Source organism: Halichoerus grypus, chromosome 4 (genome assembly GCF_964656455.1).
Source record: "Halichoerus grypus chromosome 4, mHalGry1.hap1.1, whole genome shotgun sequence".
Lineage (NCBI taxonomy): Eukaryota > Metazoa > Chordata > Mammalia > Carnivora > Phocidae > Halichoerus > Halichoerus grypus.
The window spans coordinates 14,946,925-14,970,642 of NC_135715.1; the positions used below are offsets into that span (position 1 = coordinate 14,946,925).

Below are 23,718 nucleotides of genomic sequence, written 5' to 3' on the forward strand. Positions count from 1 at the left end.
AACAGCAGGGAGAGGGAGAAGGAGAAGCAGATTCCCTGCTGAACAGGGAGCCGGATGTGGGGCTCGATCCCAGGACCCCGGGATCATGACCTGAGCTGAAGACAGATGCTTAACCGACTAAGTCACCCAGGCGCCCCTATAATTTATTTTTAGTTCTATATATATCCTGGCTAGTAATCTTTTTTTTTTAAAAAGATTTTACTTATTAGAGCGAGAGCAAGAGCATGAGTGGGGGAGTGGGGGAAGGGCAGAGGGAGAGGGAGAAAGACTTCAGGCTTAGCGGGAGCAATTCCAGGACCCTGATATCATGACCTGAGCCAAAGTCAGACACTTAACCAACTGAGCCACCTAGGCGTCCCTGGATAGTAATCTTTTATTGATTATTCATGTTGCAAATATCTTCCCCCAGTTTGTGGTTTGTCTTTTATTTGGCTACTTGATAAAGACTCTGAATTTTAATGTAGTCGAATTTATCAAGCTTTTATTAAATGATTTGTACTTTTGAGATCTTAAGAAATCCCCCTCAGAGATAATAAATACATTACCCTCTACTCCTATTTCAAAGTTTTAGCTTTTTTACATTTAAGTTCTTAAATCATCCAGAATTGATTTTTCTGTTTTACGATTTAGGACCTATTTCATTTTTTAATATGGGAACCCAGTTTCTCTGTCCCTACTAAATAGTCCCATGTTTCCCTACTCGTTGGTAGTCATATCAGATATCAATATTTGCATGGTCTGTTTATGGATTCTCTAATCTGTTCCATCTATCTCTTATCTGTTCCTGCACCCATGCAATACTCTCTTAATTACTCTAATTCTATAAATGTTTCTTGAGATCTTGTTAATGTTTCTTACTTTGCTCTTCTTTTTCAAGAGTGAGACTTTTTTTTTTTTTTGGCTCTTTGCTGTTCCTTTCATATTTTAGAATAAGCTTATCAAGTTATACATATACATACTGGGATGTTTGTTGGAGGAAAGTAAATAACTTTATAAAGTGGAGTCTTCCTCCCAGTATCATATGTCTCTTCATTTAACCCATTTTTAATGTCTTTCAGTAAAGTTATATACTTTAAGTCTTGTTACATTTTTTTGCTAGATTTTTTTTTTTTTTTAAGATTTTATTTTTAAGGGGCGCCTGGGTGGCTCAGTCGTTAAGCGTCTGTCTTCGGCTCAGGTCATGATCCCAGGGTCCTGGGATTGAGCCCTGCATCGGGCTCCCTGCTCAGCAGGAAGCCTGCTTCTCCCTCTCCCTCCCTCTCCCACTCCCCCTGCTTGTGTTCCCTCTCTCGCTGTGTCTCTCTCTCAGATAAATTCTTTAAAAAAAAAAAAAAAGATTTTATTTTTAAGTAATCGCTACACCCACCGTGGGGCTCAAACCTACAACCCTGAGATCAAGAGCCACGTGTTCCACCAACTGAGCCAGCCGGGTGCCCCATGCGAGATTTATTCTTAAACTTAGGACTCATTCTAACACCTATTATATCTAACATGATTATTTTTTTTAAGATTTTATTTTATTTATTTGACAGAGACACAGCGAGAGAGGGAACATAGCAGGGGGAGTGGGAGAGAGAGAAGCAGGCTTCCCGCTGAACAGGGAGTCCGATGTGGAGCTCCATCCCAGGACCCTGGGATCAGACGCTTAACGACTGAGCCACCCAGGCGCCCCTCATATACTGTATTCTTACAATAAAGTAAGCTAGAGAAAAGAAAGTGTTATTAGTAAAATCATGAGGAAGAGAAAATACATTTACAATACTGCACTGTATTTACAAATAAAAAAAACTCCACATGTAAGTGGACCTGCTTAGTTCAAACCCTTGTTCAAATGTCAACTGTACATATCGTTTTTCTTCTTTCTTGCATTTTTTTTAGTTTTTTCTACATTTCAATTTTTCCACTCTATTAAATTGGAAGTTACACATTATTTGTACTGTTTAATAGTTACTCTAGAAATTTTAGTGCATACATAACTTAATAAATAAAATCAATCATTGTCTTTACTCTCCTGAATAATATAAGGACCTTAAGATGTTTCAACATTAATAACTCCTCTTCTGGCCTATGTTATTACTTTATTTCTATGTTGTTTGATTTTTAGTCCCATAAATTAGAGTTTTATCTCTACAAATGTTAGCCCCACTCTTATTATTATTACTGTATACTGTCATTTTTCTTTTTTTGCTTGCTAATCCATTTTGCTTCTCAAAACTTCCTTGTGAGTTTACTGTTTTTCTCCTTCCTAAGGTCTATCCTTGGGAGGTTTCCTTAGTGAGGGGCTGTTGGTAGTTACCTTAGTTTTTTGTTTGTCAGATAATATATTTCTTCTGTGCTTGATTTTGGTAGATAATTTTTCTGGGTATACGGTTATAAGTTGACAATTATTTTGACTCAGAACTTTGAAGATATAATGCCATTTTCATCTGGCTTCCATTTTTCTGTAGAGAAATCAAGAATTGAGTTTGTCATTTCTTTATAGATTAATTCATGTTTTCTCTTTGGCTGATTCTAAGATTCTCTTTGGTTTTGGTAGTTTTGCTTTGACTTTCTAAGTATGAATTTTTTGGTAATCTCCTGTGGGATTTACTGAACTTCTTAAATCTAATGATTGATATCTTTCATCAATTCTGGAAAACTCTTGATCTCTTCCTTCTGCAGATGTTACTTCTGCCACTATTCTTTATCTCCTTCTGTAACTCTGATAAGATTTTTTTTTGTTTGTCCCATTTCTTAATTTCTCTTTGATATTTTTAACTACTTTATCTCTCCATGCTGCATGTAATTTGCTGTTAACCCATCCAGAGGTTCTAATTTCTAGTACTATCCTTAAAAAAAAGTCTAGAGTTTCTATGTTATCCTTTTTTGTATCTTCCTGTTTCTTTTTTCTAATCTCTTGTTCTTTAGTCATAATTCAGATGCCCTATTTTGTTTGGTTTTTAAGTATTAAAGATACTTAATTTATATTCTATATCTCATTATTCTCATATCTATAGTTTTTGCAGGTTGATCTTTTTTTCTACTGAGCCTGTCACTCATGGTAGTCAAAACACGTGCTTTGTAATTTGTGATTGTAAGCTCATGTTCCTGGCAACTTTTTCATGGAAATGTTTTGAGGCCTGAGTTGGATATTCGTTCCCCCAGATAGAATTTATATTTGCTTCTGCCTGTTGTTTAGGTGAGCTATCAACCCAGGACTACTTTTAAGATTTTATATATTTATTTGAGAGAGAGAGAGAGAGTGCACATGAGCGGGGGCAGGAGCACAGGGAGAGGGAGAAGCAGGCTCCCCACTGAGCAGGGAGTCCAACTTGGGGCTCCATCCCAGGACTCCAGGACCATGACCTGAGCCGAAGGCAGACACTTAACCAACTGAGCCACCCAGGTGCCCCAACCCAGGACTACTTTATTTTTTTTTTTCCAAGATTTTATTTATTTGGTAAAGGGGGTGGGGAGCACAAACAAGGGGAGTGGCAGGCAGAGGCAGAGGGAGAAGCAGGCTCCCCGCTGAGCAGGGAGCCTGATATGGGGCTGGATCCCAGGACCCTGAGATCATAACCTGAGGCGAAGGCAGATGCTTAAACCATGAGCCACCCATGGCCCCAGGACTACTTTAAATTATCATCTTTTACTAGCCATCCAGTTAGTGTGAATTCTAGCCCTACACCCAAGTGAAAGTCGGCTTGTGGTTAGGAATTCTCAGGTAACTTCTTTGTTACCTATACTCAGATCCACGGTGGAGACAGGATGTTCCCTTACCATGACCCAGGAGGGCAGTGATGGAGATGGTGATGGGGGTGGTGAAACAGTGCTTTTTAATTTTGCCCTCTGCAGTTATTACTTTGGGGTGGGAACAACTTTATGCAGAGTTCTCTGATCCAGACTACAGTGTTGCATAGGACTAGGATCCCCAGTTATGGCCAATTGAGAATTAAAATCTCAGTGACCAGGGATCCTTCAGAGTAGCCACTGGCCTCAAAGCTGGCTTGCCTTTCTGTATTTGTGCTTTCTCTCCATTTTTTGGCCTCTAAAGATTTCCTTTGTTTCCTTACCAGCTCAGGTATGCATTTAAAAATATTTTTCAAGTGTTTTTTCTAGCAACTGTAGGTGTTTTGTTTTCAGAAGGTTATATAGGATATCTAATCCACCCTATGCCAGAAATAAAAGTCACCAAATGTTATAAAAGAAACACTTATGTTTAAAAAGGTCTCCAAAAATCAAATAACCTGGGGCACCTGGCTGGCTCAGTCGGTAGAGCATGTGACTCTTGATCTCAGGGTCATGGGTTTGAGCCCCATGTTGGGCATAAACATTACTTCAAAAAAAATATCAAATACCCTATCAGGAAATAACAATAAATGAATCCATCCCAAATGAGGGGAATCCTGGAATTTCAGACTTGTGCAAATTTTGCTGTGCTACCTAATCTCAATTCATATTTAGCTTCTTTTGGAAATTAGTTGCATGTTTTTAGTGGAAAGAGCTCTCTTGAAAAAAATAAGATTGATAAACTCCTTTTTGAGTACATTATATTTTTCTTCATCACACTGTGAGTTAAATTCCCAGAAAAGATATGCCTAATTCTACATTTAAGATGAAAATCTAGCAATTAAAAATGAAAAACCACCCAAACACCCCCCACCACCACCTATTTTCTTATATCATTAAATAAGATTTCAGCTAGAGGGGCTCCTGCGTGGCTCAGTTGGAACTGAGTGAGTTAGATACACCACCCGAATGAGTCTGCAAGTGTTTTGAGCATAGGACTGCTTTTTTAGCTTACCTTCCCCTGGGGAGAAAGGAAGAAATTATTTTTCTGGAAAAATTCAACCAAATTTTGTTCACTGCCCCATTGTTAAAATTACTAAGAGACACTAAATTTTAAATGTTCTTTGATCGGGTTGCCTGGGTGGCTCAGTCAGTTAAGCGGCTGCCTTTGGCTCGGTTCATGATCCCAGCGTCCTAGATCGAGTCCCACATCCGGCTCCTTGCTCAGCAGGGAGCCTGCTTCTCCCTCTCTCTCCCTCTGTGCTGTCAAATAAATAAAAATCTTAAAAAAAAAAAAAAAGTTATTTGATCATTTTTTAAAGCTTCCTGGAATTCAGAGGGTAATTGCGGGGGGGGGGGGGGAAGAGTCCATTGTAATTAATCTTAGAAAAATAAAAGGGGAAGCATTAAGTCTACAAAGTCAGAAGCATTAGAAATAGCCAGTTTACATCACAAACACCTGGAGGGCTGTCAGTTAAATGTTGTGGACCCAGCTGTGATTGAAAGGTAGTGAGAGGGTGGAATCCGTGATCTCTTCCAGGCTAATAAATTTTATGATATCACAAATACCTCCTTCCTAAGTTGGTTTGAGGATTATGACATAATACGTGTAGAGCACAGAGAAAGTGCTAAACAGACATCACTACTGTTATTATGATTATTCCTAGAAAAATGAGGATATGGAGATTAAAGTTATCAACCAACCCTTTTGGTTTGCCCAGACCGTCTACGTTTTAGCACTGAATGCCCTGGGTCCTGAGAATCCCCTCAGCCCGGGGGAACCAAATGGTTCCAGGTTTTCAGCTTTTATTGGGATGGGGGAGGGTGAAAGAAACGGAATGAATTCCTATTTTTCACAGTCAAACAATCTCCTGTCACAGGCCCAGCAAATTTCCTCTTCCTACCCTACTTCCCCTCACACTGCCACCCGCCTGCAAAAAGAAGTTAATTCTTGCCGGAGGAGACTGGTCGGCACCTGGAGCTCAAAGGGGCTGGCTGAAGCGAGACCTGGACCGGTGGTCCCCGCACCACGCAGCAGTGACCAGCAGAGGGCAGGCGCCCGCGTTCCCTGCGCGGTCCCTCGGTCCAACCGCACCAGGTTTCTGCCTCCCAGGAAGTGTTAGGACCTTGCTCTTCCTAGCTAAGATGTATGCGTTCTTTCTCTCCTTCCTTCCTTCTTCCCCTTCTCTGTCGCTCCTTCCTTCATCTTGTGTGTGTGTGTGTTTTCTTGTCTAGCTTTTATTTCTGATGTTAGGTGCAGAAGGTATGGGCTAGTCCTACACCACCTTCACAGGGTAACATCCTGTATGAAGCTGCTCTCTTGCTTAATTTGTTCTTTTTTTTTTTTTTCTATGTGTCCCTACATCCCTGCCAACACTTAGCATTATGCAACGTCCACATTTTTGTCAGATGAGTGGGTGTAAAATGATACCAGTGGTTTAATTTGCATTCATTTGGAAACTTGAATTCATTTGGAAACTTGAATTTGAGCATCTCTTGCCTGCTTTTAAATTTTGTTGTTGTTGTTTTGTTTTGCTTTTCCTCTTCTGACTTTGCCCATTTTTCCTGTAGGATTCCTCTTGATTTGCAGGCATTCCTTGTATACTCTCAAGAGTGGCCCCTTCAGGGGCGCCTGGGTGGCTCAGTCGTTAAGCGTCTGCCTTTGGCTCAGGTCATGATCCCAGCTGGGATCGAGCCCTGCATCGGGCTCCCTGCTCCGCGGGAGGCCTACTTCTCCCTCTCCCACTCCCCGCTGCTTGTGTTCCCTCTCTTGCTGTCTCTCTGTCAAAAAAAAAAAAAAAAAAAAAAAGGGTGCCTGGGTGGCTCAGTTGGTTAAGCGACTGCCTTTGGCTCAGGTCATGATCTTGGAGACCCAGGATCGAGTCCCGCATCGGGCTCCCTGCTCAGCAGGGAGTCTGTTTCTCCCTCTGACCCTCCCCCCTCTCATGTGCTCTCTCTCTCTCATTCTCTCTCTCAAATAAATAAAATCTTTTAAAAAAAAAAAAGAGTGGCCCCTTCAAACCATAAGAGACTCTTAATCTCAGGAAACAAACTGAGGGTTGCTGGAGTGGAAAGGGGTGGGAGGGATGGGGTGGCTGGGGGATGGACATTGGGGAGGGTATGTGCTATGGTGAGTGCTGTGAATTGTGTAAGACTAATGAATCACAGACCCGAATCCCTGAAACAAATAATACATTATACGTTAATAGTAAAAAAAAAAAAAAAAGTCACGCCTTACCAGTTTTAGACATTTCCTATCTCTTCTCCCAACCTGGCATCCATTCGTGAGACCGACAGCCTCACAGTTTCAATGTGCTCATGTTCCTCTGTGTTCTGTGCTTTCCAAGTTCTGCTTAAGGAGTCCTGCATTGCCCTAGGAAAGCAGGAGGTTTTCCTGTGTCTTCTTTTACACTCCATGATCTCTAGTTCACAATTCTGAAATCCAATAATCCAGACTTTCACCGTATCTGTCAGCTAGAAACAGACGGGTCACTCACATGGGTAAGCTGAGGAGACTTTGATAAGGGACTTTATCGAAAGTGCAGAACAGGGGTTCTCAACCTCAGCGCTATTGACATTCTAGGCCAGATAGTTCTACATTGTGAGGGCCTGTCCTGTGCATTGTAGGCCGTTTATCGGCAGCCCTGCTCTCTGCAGCATGCCCTCCCCCCCAACAGTCATGACAACCCAAATTGTCCCCGGACATCGCCACACTGTTCCCAGACGAGAACCCTTGGTGTAGAGAGTCCAAGCGGGATAGTACAGCGCCATGGGCTAGTACCAGCCTGAGGGCCATCACCCCAAAGTCAGAATGTTACGGACCCTGGACTGGATCGCCGGACGGAAGAACCAAGCAGCACTCGGAGATCTTGGAGGTTAACGCCGACAGGCTCAAAAGACAGCGATCTCCAAAGGTCTGAGCCCCGAGCACAAAAGGGGCAATTTATACACTTCTACTTCCGCATACTTGGCACTTTCGGCGCATGCGCAAAGCGGGACAGAGAGAAGGACCCGGATTGGTGCGCGCAGGAAGCAGAGCAGGGAGAAGAACCCGGAAGAGCCCCGGGGCAAGGACTGGGACTCTCTCGCTGGCTCATTTGGCCATCTTTGGACACAGATTTTCCATGTCAAGAAGAGGTGAGGGGAAGGGCATGGTTCCCAGAGCCTGGTGACAGGGTGTTGTGGAGAAGGCCGTGAGGGGCCGCAGCCAGAGCCAGCCAGGGAAACCCCGCTGGGACGAGCCACCAACCTCCTCATCTTCTTTGTGCCAGAGGGCAAGGGAGCCAAAGAGGCTGCTTCCCACGCAGAGAGCAACATAGAGAAGGAAAAAAACTGGACTTCGATACTTAGCACAGCCTCCAAACATATTTGGAGGCAAGATGCTCCTGGAACCAAGCTGAATCTGTTTTGGTCTTTATATCATTTACTACAGAAATACTGAAGTGTTTGATTGTGGGATGCTACACTAGATCCAGCTGGGGGTATTATGGAATATATATGGTATATATGCCGTTTTACCCTCTTAAATCTGAAAAGGCTTGAATTCCAAAACACATCTGGCTACATGCATTTCAAATACACAATTGTGGAAATGCACCTTTCACATATAGGTCAAACTTTTCAGGAGTCTGTTGTCGTGTGATTCAGGGTAAGGATCCAGTTTTATTTGTTTCCATATAATGAGCCGGTTTTCCCCACACTACCTACTAAACAATCCCACTTTTTCTCATTATTGTTGTGACTTTCATCCCATATTAAGTTCTCATGTATGCATGTGGGCCTCTTTCTCTATTCTAATTTACTGCTCCATGTGCGTATTTTTCTGCCAGCCTTACCCTGTTTTTATGACTTCCGCTTCTAGATATATCCTAACATCTGGTAGGAAAGTCCTCGCTCTCTGTTGTTGTTTTTTTTTTAATAGCAAATAATTTTTATTGTTTTATCAGAAAGACTTTGCATATACATGTAATTTTTAAAAGACAAAAAAGACATGATGGTTTTTGACCGAAATTTTATTAAAGCCAGACATCATATTTTGGGGGGGGGTGAATTTTTTGGAAAATTTTTCTAAAAGCTAACCTTCAATAAAGCATTTTAGAGCACATCAGTTCTATTAAGGAATGGTAAATTGTATATTATAAAAAGTCTTTGATATGAAATACACAGGCTCATACCTTAAAATTTTTCAATCTTCAGGTGGAACCTATTGCTTCTCTTCGGTTTCTGAAGACATAAAATTGCTTTAAATTATAGCAGATCAAACATCCCGTACGTCTGCGTGAGGCTGAGGCAGAAGGGCTGCCTGAGTGAAAGTAGGCTTAAGAGTCACGAGAACTAGGGGCACCTGGGTGGCTCAGCCTGTTAAGCATCTGACTTCAGCTCAGGTCGTGATCTCAGGGCCCCCTGCTCAGTGGGGAGTGTGCTTCTCCCTCTGCCCCTCCCCCTGCCCCTCCCCTACTCTCGTGCGCTGCTCTCTGTCTCTCAAATAAATGAGTGAAATCATAAAAAAAAGAAGTCATGAAAATTACACACGGTGTGAATCCTTGACTAGATCTTGAATTAGATTGATTTTGTTTTAAAAAAGCTGCACATGACATGATTAAGGTAATCCAGGAAATCTAAAGATGGGCTGTATAGACACCATTAATGTAGCGATGGTAGGTGCCCTGGGTGCGACCGTGTCAATGTGGTCACGTAGAAAAATGTCCTTGTTCTTAGATGGATGGAAGTATTTAGGAATGAAGTGTTCAGACATCTGCAGCTTAATTTCCCATGGTTCCAAAAAAATAAGTATATAAAGCCAAGGAGGCAAGATGTTGTTGATGGAATGGCTAAAATTAACAAGTCAGGAAATGACAGATGTTGGTGGGGATGCGGAGAAAGGGCAACCCTCCTACACTGTTGGTGGGAATGCAAGCTGGTGCAGTCGCTCAGGAAGACAGTATGGAGGTTCCTCAAAAAGTTGAAAATAGAGCTACCCTACGACCCAGCAATTGCACTACTGGGTATTTACCCCAAGGATACAAATGTAGGGATCCGAAGGGACACCTGCACCCGAATATTTATAGCAGCAATGTCCACAATAGCCAAACTATGGAAAGAGCCCAGATGTCCATCGACAGATGAATGGATAAAGATGTGGTATACACACACACACACACACACACACACACACACACACACAATGGAATTTTACGCAGCCATCAAAAAATGAAATCTTAAGCAACTGAGCCACCCAGGCGCCCTAAAAAATGAAATCTTGCCATTTGCAACAACATGGATGGAACTACAGGGTATTTTTTTTTTTAAGATTTTATTTATTTATTTCACAGAGAGACACAGCGAGAGAGAGAACACAAGCAGGGGAGTGGGAGAGCTAGAAGCAGGCCTCCCGCGGAGTAGGGAGCCCGATGCGGGGCTCGATCCCAGGACCCTGAGATCATGACCTGAGCTGAAGGCAGACGCCCAATGACTGAGCCACCCAGGCGCCCCTCTTTTCCCATTTTTAAAAATATTCACTGTCATACCTAATTTCTTCAGGAAAGCTCTCAAAACTATATAAACCTTGATTCAGGTGGACCTTTATTTTCCTACATACATTTTAGAGTAAGTTTATCAATTCTTCACAACATCATAGTGCAACAAAATTTTAGTGTTCTTAGGCATCGGTAAGTTAAAAGGGACTAGGCAAATGGAAAGAAAGTGGACCTCTAGACATATACATTCATTTTTAGGTCTTGAATTACCTGGAAAAAATTACTCTCTACTTGGACTTAGGTAAAAATCAATCTCTTAAGCCCTTTGTTCAAGACACGACCCCCGTCAGATATTGTTAAGAAGTCAGATTGAGAAATGGTGAGATGTTGACACTGGGCAGATATGGGGAGATAGAGAGGTGTTTTCCATGATCCTACGAATCCCTTAGTGAAACTCGTGATGAACAATAACTGCATTTCTTTTCTGTGTCACTGAAAATTATCTAAACTCAGGAGGCAGATGTCCCATATCTATTTCTCTGATACTATACTAATATAATCACAAGCCATGATTATAGTTTTATTGCAGGAAATCATAAAATGTATTGTCTGGCCAAATGTGTTTTCACTTTGCCACCCTCATTTAAAGTGGCTTTCAAGTGAATATAATGGACCCATTCTGGGTGGGAAATTGAATGGACATCTGCTAAAGCAAATCAGTGCTGGGATAAATTAACAAAGCAACCTGATCTAGGATTGTGGTGGTATATAAAAAAGAGTGTTATTGAATTATTTTCACTTTATTTGATAAGTCTGATGCACACACAGAAAGAGCCAGATTTATAGATCCGAACCGAATTCTCCGAATAGCCAAGGGCTTTGCCCAGTTCTTCCTACTTTCAAGTTGGCCAGCTGCCACCATGAGTAGTGACCCAAACTGCTTGATCTGGCCTTTACCCAGGATGGAAAGACTCAGGCCTTTCTACCTGTAAATAAATAAACAAAATCAGGAGTTGTTCTAAGCACTCTCGTTGGCCATAAAGTCAGGGAAGAGCCTTCATGAGGTCCAGACAAGCATGAGCTGCGCAGGTTCTCTTGATGTTCGATGTTGCCCGAATCTGCCCCGGAAAGCACAGCATGGAGACCCTTTGGGTACATTCCCCCTGCGCGTCCCCAGCAGGGTGGGTGGGGGCCAGAGCGGCACCGACTCATAGGGTTCCGTCCCCAACCCAGGCATTGAGACAGACACTCTGCAACATCAGAGGAGGCAGAACCTTGAGCCCGCAACCAGCGTCCTCTCTAGCTCCTAACTGAACTACAACACGATGGAGATCGACCACAGCGGGAGTGATTACACAGAACAGTCACAAACATGCCAGGCCCCAGTCCTATGCACATACGGTGCACTTTTTCTTCTCTTTACGGTGAAATAGAACACTCATGTAGGAGAGGGCCTCAAACAGAACCTCGAGATCGCGAGTGGCTAACACAGGCCAAGTAGGGGAGCTCCAGCTGTCCCCGTTCGGAGAACTGTTCTGCTCTGACTCTCACTGATGGCCACCATGTTTGTATTTAGCCCTTCCTTCTGATTCCAAATCCATCTCCAAATTGTTCTTCTTGGCGGGTATCAGTTACCTGGCCCGGTGTCTGACTCTGTTTGTCTATATGGGTCTGGGATCAACTTAAAAAAAATTTATTTATTTATTTATTTTAGAGAGAGAGAGCGAGCGTGCAAGCAGGGGGAGGAGCAGAGGGAGACGGAGAAGCAGAGAATCCCAAGCAGACTCCATGGGGAGCATAGAGCACGCCCGGGACTCCATCTAACTACCCCAAGATCATGACCTAAGCCAAAACCAAGAGTTGGATGCTCAACCTATTGAGCCACACAGGTGCCCCCCCATTTTTTTTTTTTAATCACCTTCCAGACCTCTTTCCTTCTTCATTGGTTAGCACATCACTGGACCTTACTACTTTGGGCTGACCCCCCCCAACTCATCCCAGTAGCAGTGAAGCCTGGTGAGATTACTCCAGAACTGTGTGTAGTGTCTACACCTCCTTGTACAGAGGGAGAAACAATGTGAGTTATGGTGTGCATTGCGTCGGCCTGCTAGCTCACAGGAAACGTCCCTAACTTCCCCTAAGAAACTTTCTGGCTTCTTTCAGAAGATTAAAGATCCCTCAAAGCAAATGTTTATGCTAGTTCAATATTTCGTACCACTGGAAATCTCCTTCCAAAAAATGAATCCTCCTCTCCGGACTGCTTGTCAAAACCTCATCCTCTCTCCACACACCTTTCTGAATTAATATGGATTTGAGTAAATTCTAGACAGGATTTTGAATGATAATTTCATAATCATATCATCATTTGGTGTTGGAACTGTCTTTTCTTGATTATTTTGTAGTGAATCAACTCTCACCCTAGAATCTAAAAACATCATTTTACATTACATGGAGATGGGTTGGTATTTGATGTTGGTCCCATCATCAAGCCATGGGCAGCAACGCCCTATGAGCGAGAGTTTCGGGGACACTGAGGTGAAGAGGGGGAATGACAGGTACACCTCGGTCAACGTCTGCTTCTGTTATGGCCCCCACACGGGGCGGTAAGTGTAAGGAGCACGGTCCAGTGATGGCAAGAAATGGGCAGGGGCTTTGGGGATGGCAGAACTGGGTTGGACCCACACTTACTAGTAGGTGTGATCTAGGGCCAGTTTACGTATTTTTAGCTTTTAAAGAAAATTGTGGTAAAATATAAGTGAACATAAAATGTACCATTGTAGCCATTTTTGAATGTCCTGTTCTGTGGCATTCAGTACTTTTCCATCAGCAATTACTGATCAATCTTCCCAAACTGAAACTCTGCCCACTAAACAATAAGTGGCCCACCTCCAGCTCCTGGCAAACACCATTCTACTTTCTGGCTCGAATTTGACTGCTCTGGTCAGCTCTCAGAAGAGAAAATGCACCATATTTGTCCTTGTGGGACTGGCTTACTTCACTGAGCCTAACGTCCCCAAGGTTCATCCGTGTTGTAGCAGTTGTCCGAGTGTCCTTCCTTTTTAAGGCTGAGTAATATTCCATTGTCTGGATATAACCCATTTTGTTTATCCATTCGGCCAGATGCCCCGAAGTGCTGGACTTCTCACCCGGGTGCGTCAACTTGCATTTGCAGGAAAACGTGTGTGACTTCTGCAGACAGAACCGCCGGCCCTCCAGCCTGCAGCAGAGTCCAGGTGGGAGGACAGATGCACCCCCAGGAACTTAGGGAAGGTGCTGTGCGGCAGGGGTGCCAAACGGGATGGCCGTGTCTCTTTGGGATGAGAAACACATTTTTTAGTAACCTGGGAGAAGACGTCGATTTTTAAACTTCTAGCTGGGAGGCCCAGAATAATTTTCTTTTCTAAAACTTGCCAGGTGACATGTAGCAGGACCCACAGGAGTTCAAGTTGTGATTTGGGTTGTGATTTTTGCCTTTGCCAGGTTCCCAGCCTCACGATGGGCTTTCTTCTTTACCCTTCCCTTTCTCCTTCGTGGCTTCTCCCATCATCAACATCCTCCCACTCCCTTTTCTTCTTCCCCCCAACCCCAAGCTGCTCTCCGGAGGGGACCTGTTATCATCTGTGGGTTCATGGGGATTTAAGTCTGGGTGCGCCCCTCCCAGGGATAAATGTTTTTAAGCTCAGTAACTGATGACTTGAAGCTGTCCCCACGTACCGCCATCACTCTGAATAAAAAGTGCATCTGCCAAGTAAACGCACCTTCAAAACAGTCCTCTGGCCTCTTTTTCCAACAAATTGTTATACATAGAAATTCTGGTGCTCCAACAGCTATCCTGTTGTATAGGTAACTACCTGTCTGTGCTGTTAGCCTCAAAGAGCACCTCGGAGGCGAGCTACCCCAGGGCCCAGGAAACAGAAAGGTGAACAGGCTTAGGACAGGGTGTAAGGGGGACATATGCACCACGCTGCCTGAATCCCAGATCACGCAAAGTTCCTCTTCGCTCTTGCGTGCTCTCTCTCTCTCTGGCCTGCATCAGCCTCCTAGCAGCAGAGATGCAAGGACTAGGGCTGCGGCTGGAGCAAGGGGCCCAACAGACAGCAGGTGCAAGGGACCAATACACCACCTGCTGGACCAGAGACACAGGGGCAGGCACACCTGGCCGCAGCCAGAGCTTGCCAGTTAGCACTGCACTTCGTCTCCCTTTGCTTGCGCGGGGCACATATCGGGCCAGAATGGGACGATACTGGGCGGCACCAGTGTGTGGTGGGTGTGAACATGACACAGCTGTGAGAGCTTACAGTAAGCATGCTAACTCGATTTTTCTTTCTATCTATGATGAATATTGTTTGCACTGTTATAGATTCTTTTTATTCTACTTATCTTCAGCCTAGCTTTCAGATTGCCAACTTACTTACTAGCTATGTTCAAAATATCCTATTAGTTTTGTTTATATTTTATGAGTGACTTTCTTATGTACTAGCCATACGTTCCGCTTAGGAATTTTGTCCATCTTGCCTATTTGTCTTGTCTTCTATAGCAGAAGTGACTATTACACAGTAATACAGCAAACACACATTACAGTATTTGACAGACAGCTTTGGTCTCTATCAAAGACATTCCCAGCATTCACAATCACCAGAGGTTGGGAGAGAACAAAGCACCTTCATACTGACCTGAAATCATCTCCCCAGGCAGGGGATTCAGCTATGACGTCCACAGAAAAGTCACGGAACACTATCAGATGTGCAAGTAAGGATGAGCACGTATGTAACTGGGTTTCGATCCTACAGTCTTAGGTTTGACGTTTATTAAAATTGGGAATATACATACGCAGGGAAGTCTATTCTCACAATGCTATATTCTTCTGAAAAGTGCTACTATCACAATACCTCATGCATGATTGTACTTCTGTGTCCTTGATTAATGCCAGGAAAAGAGGCATCAATATTATGTGAGTAATAAAATGCTTCTAGCCATGGTCTGGCTCCTGTGAGCCCACCTTTTCTATTTCCATGTGAAAGTCTTCTTTCTCCTGTATGAGTCCATTAAAACGGGAACATAAATTTATTTAAGAAGATTCCTATTGATGTTAATCTTTTTAAATAAAAGAAAAAAAACGGCTAGAGAGCTCTGTTGTTACCCCAAAATAAAGCACTAAGCATCCCAAAGAGATGCACCGTTGATCCGCACAGTTGCCCTGTTTGGCCACGAGGTGGCAGCATGCACCAGTAAGACACGACCGCGGCCGCTGAGTGTGGCTGTTCTGCAAGCTTGGGTTGGCGGCAGAAAGGTACGAGGGAGGGGTGGGGACCCTGAAAAGGGGCACCGACAGGATGGTGACGCTGAGGAAGTGAATGAAGGGCTGAGAACATGGAGGCAGTGTAGAGAGCAGAGGTGAAAAATGCAGACTTTGGGATCAAAGAGCTTACTTTCCAACCCGGGTCCTGCCACCTCTCTAGCCCTGAGGCCATAGGCACTTTAGTTTTCTTTTTTCTTTCCTTTTTTAAGATTTTATTTATTTATTTGAGAGAGAGAAAGAGAGAGAGCATTAGCAGAGGGAGCAGCAGAGGCAGAAGGAGAAGCAGACTCCCCGCTGAGCAGGGAGCCCGATGTAGGACCAGATCCCAGGACCCTGGGCTCATGACTTGAGCCGAAGGCAGACGCTTAACTGACTGAGCCACCCAGACACTTTAGTTTTCTTATTGAGAAAATAAGAGGACCTGCGGGTGGGGCATCTGGCTGGCTCAGTGGGTAGAGCATGCCATGCTTGATCTTGGGGTTGTGAGTTTAAACCCCACATTGGGGGTTACTAAAAAAAAAAAGAAGGAAACACCGATGAGACTTTGCATACACAAAAAAGTTTTTTTTAACAGTCATTTAAAATTTTTTTAAATTTGAATATAGTTGACACATGATGTTACATTAGTTTCATTTGTATACAACATTGGGATTCATGTTCTCTACATGAAATCAGAGAGGTAGATAAACCATAAGAGACTCTTAACTCTAGGAAAGTTGCTGGGGGGGAGGGGAGTTGGGGATGGGGTAACTGGGTGATGGGCATTAAGGAGGGCGCGTGATGGAATGAGCACTGGGTGTTCTATGCAACTGATGAATCACTGAACTCTACCTCTGAAACTATAATGCACTATACGTTAATTAATTAAATAAAAATAAAACTATACCTTATGCCGTGCTCACCACAAGTGTAGCTACCATCTGTTGCCATATAACACCATTACAGTCTCATTGGCGATATTCCTTTTGCTCCCATGACTTGTATCTCCCACTCCGCTTCTCCCATTTTGTCCATTCCCCGACCCATTCCCCTCTAACAACCATCAGTTTGTTCTCTGTACTTACAGGTCTGTCTGATTCTGCTCCACAAAGGACTCTTAACTCCGTTATCTCTAATATTTCTCATTTTGTAGAAAGGGGAAATTGCAAGCGTAATCCCTTGAACTGTTGAACTGACCTACCCATGGCTAGTTCATAAAGCCCCTGAAATGGTTCCCCTCTTCTCTGTTCTCTCTCCATCTGTCAGCAATCCTGCCGGAGCAGGTAATGCCCAGACGAAGTGCGCATGCCCCAGAAAGTGCCCGTGATTGCCGAGACTGGGCTGTGCTCTCCTCTCCCCAAAATACCATTGATTAACACATATTAAAGAGAATAGGGAGGTGCTTGAGGGGGGTTGTTTCAGGTTATCAGTGTAATGATTTATTTACTTTGAAGAAGAGGAAGGAAAAGGAGAAAGAAAAGGAAGTTCATGAGTCATACTCAGCATGACAAGGCTTTTTCTTTCTTCTTTTCTTTATATATGTGGATAAAAGCAAAAAAGCAATTGGCTTCACAGCTTGGATCATTTATAGATCCCTTTCATATTTTAAAATTAATTTTTAATTATTTTCATTTCCATTAACAATTGAACAGTATCATAGGCTGTAATACAAATAGGGACTCACTAGAAAAACTAATCCTAGCTATCATTTGGTTGATGTTTTGATATGTCATTTTGAATGAAAGCTATGGTTTCATTTGTGTGGTTTAAATTTCTTCAAAAATAAAATAAAAAAATAAAAAACAATTTTTATATGTCAAGATGCTTAATTTACTCAATTGTAAATACCACAGTGCCAACTAGACTGCTGGACATGGTCTTGTCTGTCTGGTGAAGGCAATAGAAAAGTAGTATTAAATTGCAGTCATTTGGGGCGCCTTGGTGGCTCAGTCATTAAGCATCTGCCTTCAGCTCAGGTCATGATCCCAGCATCCTGGGATCGAGCCCCACATCAGGGCTCCCTGCTCAGCAGGAAGCCTGCTTCTCCCTCTCCCACTCCCCCTGCTTGTGTTCCCTCTCTCGCTGTGTCTCTCTCTGTCAAATAAATAAATCTTTAAAATAAATAAATAGGGGTGCCTGGGTGGCTCAGTTGGTTAAGCAGCTGCCTTCGGCTCGGGTCATAATCCCAGGGTCCTGGGATCGAGCCCCGCATCGGGCTCCCTGCTCAGCGGAGAGCCTGCTTCTCCCTTTCCCTCTGCCTGCCACTCTGCCTACTTGTGCTCTCTATCTCTCTGTCAAATAAACAAATAAAAAATATCTTAAAAATAAATAAATAAATAAATAAATAAATTGCAGTCATTTATGCAGGAAGAAAATAAATCTGCGTACACTTCATCGTCATTGCTGAGGGTACTCTGGGTTTTGTTTGAGAATTACCTGGCAGATGGTGGATGAAGAGAGCTCCACTCTCTAGTTTGTCTTGGGTCCTGGGGGATACCAGAGCCAGAATCCCAAGACACCTGCTGGGGTGGGAGTGGGCCCCCCAGATCACCTGGGAAACCCCAGAACTACTTCCTCTCTCTTCAGTGCAGCACACCCAGAATACCCCTCTTAAAGAGTTGGTCCAATGAAAACTACACCTTTAATGCACAGCTGTGTTTACGCGTCTTTGTGTGTGTTTGTGTATTCAAAATGTTTTATAGGAACTTAACTAGGAATTATCGAGTAAAGCACAACAGTGTTTAATCCTTTCTTCCTTCAAATCACAAATTCCAAATAGTGACATTGTAAGCTCTTCAAATTCTGGCCAAAACAGATCTCTTGGGGTTTTCAAAATCCTCTTTCACTAATGGTGAAGCAAGGCTTTTTTGAGAAGACTGTTGTAATTCTGTAGGCACAAGAAGATGGCAGCCCAGATTATGTGGTACACAGAGAGAGAGACAGAGTCAAGAAAAGGTTTGTAGGTAGAAACTTTTGGGCTTGGAAATGAGCTATGAGAGAAATGGGGGAGAGAAGCAAGTGTCCATAATAATTATAGCATTTTTGGAGCATGCATCTGGGCATATGGAAGTCCCATGTACTGGCATGAGGAAGAAAGGCAGAAAACAAGTTTTGGAGGGGAGGTCAAGGACTCAGATTTGGACCTACGAAATTTGACATGACTTTGTTGGGTCCCAGTGAGCAGGTCAAGTGATCAGTGGGACATAAACGTGTGGAGCTCAGAAAAGATGTCAGGGCTTCCTTCTGAAGAGGGTGTCTAGAAAGATAAGGGAAAATCAGGAGAGGGTCTTGTCATGGAAGCATGGAGAAGAGAGTGCTTCCATGAGCCCTGTGGGCCTTTGCATTGAGTGCTGTGAAGAGGACTGGGAGGACTGAAAACCGTCTACCGGACTTAGAACATAGAGGTCCCTGGTGATCTCAGCAAACGTGGGCTATGTGCCCTTGTGGAGGTGAAGGCAGATTGAGTTCGTTAGTGAATGACTCAATGCTGAAAGAGTAGAAAGAGTAAGTGTAGACAATTTTTTGAAAATGCTCTTCTGGAAAAAGAAGCAGACGTAAGGCAGTGACCATAGGGCCTGAGGGCTTAAAAGAGTTTGGTTTTCGCTTATTTGTTAATTGAAATATAGTTGACATAGAACATTATATTAGTTTAAGGTGGACAACAAAATGATTTGATACATGTATATATTGCAAAATGATCACCACAATAAATCTCGTTAACCTCCATCACCACACATAGTTACAAATTTATTTTCTCACGTTAAGAGCTTTTAAGATCTACCCTCTTAGCAACCTTCAAATATACAACACGGTATTGTTAACCATAGTCATTATGCCATACTTTACATCCCCAGGATTGATCTGTCTCAGTACCAGAAGTTTGTACCTTTTGACCCCCTTCACCCATTTCGCCCACCGCCACCCTCTGCCTTGGGCAACCACCAATCTGTTCTCTGTATCTATGAGTTCAGTTTTTTTTTTTTTTTTTTTTTTTTATTCCACATATAAGTGAGATCCTACAGCATTTGTCTTTCTCTGTCTGACTTATTTCACTTCGCATCATGCCTGCAAGGTCCATGTTTTTGTTTTTAAGATGAGAAAATTCTGCATGCTTATGTGCTGATGGGAATGATTCAGTAAAAAGGAAGAATTTGATGATGCAGAAGAGAGATTGGGGAAAAGCACAGAAGCCAAATTTTGAAAAGGCTGGAAGGATGAGATTCATATTGGGCACATTTGTGGAGCCACTGGCCTCCGTCAGGGAACCTGGGAAAGGGTCTGACCTGAGCTGGTTTGGTTGTGCGCGACTGAGCTGCTTTTTGCCAGGAAACGGCAGCTGTAAAGAAATTACACAAGGTCAAGGTAAGCCAGACTCCCCACCCCAACGCCCACTACCCTACCCCCACCCCACCTCACCTCCCAACACTCCTGCCCCCAAACACACAGCCTCACTACAAAGTTAGGATGAAAGATACAGATATTGGGGCGCTTGGTGGCTCAGTCGTTAAGCATCTGCCTTCAGCTCAAGTCATGATCCCAGGGTCCTGGGATCGAGCCCCGGATCGGGCTCCCTGCTCAGCAGGAAGTCTGCTTCTCCCTCCCTCACTCCCCTCGCTTGTGTTCCCTCTCTCGCTGTCTCTCTCTCTGTCAAAGAAAGAAAGAAAGAAAGAAAGAAAGAAAGAAAGAAAGAAAGAAAGAAAGAAAGAAAGATACAGATATTTACTGGGTAAACAGTTATTAGCAAAGAAGGCACAACATATTTCATGCGGCCAGTTCTGCAAGTTCATTCTCTGACCTTGTAGGATTGACAGGTTGCATTTTTGTCTCTGTTCCCTACTACTGGCCCAGCAAGCTCAGGCTTGGACATATATGGTTTGTTTTGGCCAATGAAAGGTGAGTCGAAGCAATATGTGTTGCTTCGAAGTAGAGGTTTTAAGATCCTTCCCTTGGTTCCACCATCATTCTTTGCCATCTGCCTTGAGACCAGTCTATCCCAGAGAGGACTTCTTGTGGAAGGAAGAGCAGAACCTCAGTCGACCTACAGCCAATATACCACAAGCCTTGATCACCATAAGCCGCTGAAAGTCAGGAAATTGTTTGTAACCATAGCATGAGCTAGCTAAGGCTTACCAATGCATAGGAATTCCAACCTATATATTCCAATTCTACAAAGAATTCACTTGGGCAACTTTGCCAAGGCAACATTCTGTGCCTTTTCTTTGGGATGGCTGCACATAGGAAGTCGCCAGCCCCATCTGTAAGAGGTGTGGGCTGAAGGCTCCCGCAGATACTTATCCTGTGTTCACAGAAGGCAGGTAGATGTGCGTGGGGGTGATGTCCACACACATCAGACACCTTTAACATCCCCAGGCAGTAGCAACTTTCTAATATCCATCACTAGAATTAAGAATAAAAACCTGTTTCCTAACATCCAACATATTAATAAATGAAGGGTCAGTTCTGGACTAAGTAAGATAAGCACAATATCAAGATTTGTTGTGGGGGTGCCTGGGGGGGCTCAGTCAGTTAAGCATCAGACTCTTGATTTCAGCTCAGGTCTTGATTTCAGGGTCTTGAGTTCAAGCCCCACGTTGTGCTCCATGAAAAAGAAGTAGTTAAGATGGTAAATTTTATATTATGTAGATTTTACCACAATTGAAAGAAAAAGAAAGAAAGAAAGAAAGAAAGAAAAGGAAAGAAGGAAGGAAGGAAAGAATAAAGAAAGGGAGAGATCTGTGGAGCTTCTCCAGAAAGCCTGGATAGTTTATATATGGTGGGGAAAATACCAAACAGCAGGAAATCACTAGGTGTGGGCCCTGTTCTGTCCACACAGATCACTTCTGCCTCCTGGTAGCTCCTGGTCCTGAGTTTACCCAGTTCGACACTAGGAGACCCACAAAGCTGATTCTATGCACCTGCAGACCGGCATTAAACACTGAATGTATGTTAAACTGTTCAGAGCACTAGCACTTTTTAAAAAAAAAAATTCTTTTTTTTTTTTGCAAAGACATCCTTTTCTCTTCTCTTTCACATCAGGAAAGTTTGCCAAGCCATAAAACAAAGAACAGGTAATTAAGAACTGATGTTAACAAGCCGCTTCTGTTGTCCTTCATAAGAGAGCTCTCAATTTCCTTATGGAAGAAAGGTCTTGATTTCAATGATAAACCCAGGACAAGGAAAGGATGGGATTAACTGAAGTTCCTTTGGCCTTTGCCCAAGTTAGCTCCAGCCAAGTTTGGCGAGATATAGGGACATCTCTCGGAGAACTCGGATTAGAGCCACACTGGGGAGCGCCGTGGGGAAGTGGATCAAATGAATTAAGAACTTGCCCCGGAGGTCACAGGGCAGCCTGTCAAAACACTGCAGGTAGCTGCAGCAAAATGCCTCCCAGACCTAGAGAGAAGGCGCTCTCCCCGCACCCCTCGCTGCGGGCCAGGCCTGCCTGCCTTCTGGATGCATCACTGCGCATGCGTTTGTGGCCGCGGTTTCCATGCAGGGACGCACGGGATTCCTCATACCCCCCTTCCCCAGAACAGGGCAGGTCAAGAGAAGGCTTGCCGTGTCTACATAACCAGCCTCTTGAGTTTTGAGTGAGCCCATGACTGATAGAGGGAAGATTATGAAGAGTCTGAATGAGTCTCCTCTGGCCCCAAGCCTGTCCCCCCCCCCCCCCGCCCTGCCCCGCCCTGCCCTGCCCTCCATCAGCTCAACCCTTCTATTCCTGTCTGCCCTTGTATCTGCCCTTGGACCTTGCCCTCAGATCCATTCAGGTCTCCCAGAGTTCTGTCTCAGAGCTGAAATCTTCCTTTCTTTCCTTTTTTCTTTTTTTTTTTAATAGATTTTATTTTTAAGTACTCTCTATGCCCAACATGGGGCTTGAACGCACAACCGCGCGATCAAGAGTCACACAGCTCCGCCGACTGAGCCAGCCAGGCGCTCCAGAGCTGAGGTCTTCCTGAAGCCAACTTGCATGTTGTTTAAAGCACATTCCTTGATGTTCAGGTAGCTTTGCTTTACTCAGAAGGGCAAGGAGGTGGGATGAGGTTGGAAATGGCATAATGGTCTGAGGTATTGATCTGTTACATCTCTCGACTTTTTAAAAAATATTTTATTTATTTGAGAGAGAGAGCACGAGAGAGAGCATGAGTGGGGTAAAGGGCAGAGGGAGAAGCAGACTCCCTGCTCAGCAGGGAGCCCAATGCAGGACTGGAGCCCAGGACCCCGGGATCATGACCTGAACACCCAGGCGCCTGACTTTTATTTATTTATTTTTTAAGATTTTTATTTCTTTATTTCAGAAAGAGAGCATGAGTGGGGTGAGGGGCAGAGGGAGAAGCAGACTCCTGGCCGAGAAACAGCCCGATGTGGGGCTTGATCCTGCCACCCTGGAATCATGACCTGAGCTGAAGGCAGATGTTCAACCAACTGAGCCACCCAGGTGCCCCACATCTCTCTATTTTTAAAGTACAATATATACCATACAGCAAAGGCAAACATGGTAGTGTTTTCACTGGATCCAGGCCCCCTACAATTGTGACAGGTAGGACAAGTTGCTTTTGGTGGCCCACGACCTCCATTCGGTAGCATCCTCCCACCACTGAGGGTTTGCTATGTTCATACTTCTCTTCAAAATTATTTTTAATTTCTAGGGGCACCTGGCTGGCTCAGTTGGTAGAGCATGTGGCTCTTGATCTCAGGGTCATGAGTTCGAGCTCCATGTTGGGTGTAGAGATTGCTTAAATAAACTTAATAAAAAATCTTTAAAAAATTATTTTTAGGGGCACCTGGGTGGCTCAGTCAGTTAAGCGGCTGCCTCTGGCTCAGGTCATGATCCCAGGGTCCTGGGATCGAGTCCCACATCGGGCTCCCTGCTCTGTGGGAAGCCTGCTTCTCCCTCTCCCACTCCCCCTGCTTGTGTTCCCTCTCTCGCTGTGTCTTTCTCTGTCAAATAAATAAATAAAATCTTAAAAAAAAAAAAAAGAATATAGTGCTGAATATATTCATTCAGCTCCAGGATGACTGGGTATTAGATGATATTAAGGTGATTATCAAATGTGATAATAGAACTGTGACTATCCTTTTAAAGGTCTTTATCTCTTAAAAATGCATACTGGATTGTCTGTGGGTGAAATTATATGTATCTAGGAGTTGTGTTAAACACTGGAGGCACCCCAGCAAAAGTGGAGAGTTTAATGA

The 23,718-nt window shown here is 43.7% G+C and overlaps 1 non-coding gene across 1 annotated transcript; it reads left to right on the forward strand.

The window, feature by feature from the left end:
- Positions 1–4,233: 4,233 nt before the first annotated feature.
- On the forward strand, positions 4,234–4,306 carry TRNAK-CUU (transfer RNA lysine (anticodon CUU)). Its single transcript has one exon. It is a non-coding gene; the product is annotated as a tRNA-Lys (tRNA).
- The last annotated feature ends 19,412 nt before the right edge of the window (positions 4,307–23,718 follow it).